Source organism: Amia ocellicauda (genome assembly GCF_036373705.1).
Source record: "Amia ocellicauda isolate fAmiCal2 chromosome 11 unlocalized genomic scaffold, fAmiCal2.hap1 SUPER_11_unloc_6, whole genome shotgun sequence".
NCBI classification, from domain to species: Eukaryota; Metazoa; Chordata; class Actinopteri; order Amiiformes; family Amiidae; genus Amia; species Amia ocellicauda.
In genome coordinates this window covers 32,870-34,003 of record NW_027102664.1, presented here as the reverse complement: position 1 = coordinate 34,003, position 1,134 = coordinate 32,870, and positions in this window count along the sequence as shown.

The window sequence follows — 1,134 nt, the reverse complement described above, 5'->3', positions numbered from 1 at the left end:
CCCTTTTTATTGCGATAGATCTGATTTCCGGCTGTAATAATCTCACGAGGAGGCGCGTCTTTCTCGGTTACAAAACTTTCTACCAGGGTCGTCAGAGACTTGATGTTAATGAGCTTGTTGTTACAATGTTTCAGAGTGAAACCCTTAACTTTCATACAGGTCTTACCCGCAGCCGTTCTGTATGCGTAAGTCTTAGGACCCCCTGAAACAAACTCCACTATGTGGTCCTGAGGATCTAGTTCGCTCGTTAACTCCCCAAGGTAGTCCCCGAGGGGAGGGACCCAATCCCCTGGCCTGGTGACAAAGATTACAGAGTCAGTATCATGATAGAGCGTGCGTTCCTGCAACTGATCCATTAAGTTGTACAGTTCAAGCCGGGCGTAAGCCGTGGTAAAAACCGCTATGAAAACATTAACGTTCCCCTGTTTGGTGGGGAAATCTTTAGGGGCCCTCCACTGGACCTGTGCCACGTGGTCATTTAAGAATTGAAAGTGTGATACTGCATGTTGTTTGGAAAACATAAATTCTATAAACTGTTCAGGGGTTTTAATCAAGGTTGTGTTTAGACGGTAATTTCTTTCCCCAAACTTACCCCACAGACTGTTTAAAATCAGTTTGGACATTTGTCTCTTGGCGGGGTTTACAGTTATGTTCCCCGGCTCTAGACGGATCCCTTCCTTTTCAAAATATTGCTGAACGTATCGCTCTTTGGCCGCGGAGTCAACACACCATGAGGGATAGCCCGATGCCTCCTGTTTCCCTTTCAGATGGGTCATAATGTAATCAGCAAAAAGAGTATCAGGTTTTTCAGAAAAATGCCAAACCTCATACACCTTACCGACTCTGTAACCTTTCTCCACCGCCTTGTCAAGCTCAATGCTACACCAGACACCCGTCAGCGCTCTCTCTTCATCACTGTGCAGACAAGAGGTAGTTTGATTTTCAGTTTCCACACACGTTCTACACAGAGGGAACATCAATTTTCCCGAACACCTGTAAGGCAACACGGGTAAGAACAGCTCGCGAGGAGGGTACATGGTGACTTTGATCAAACCAAAGTAATGTCCGATTTCGAGAAAGTCACGATAAACAATGGTTGGACGCCCCACCGGGTACATTTTGGTCTTGTTGACA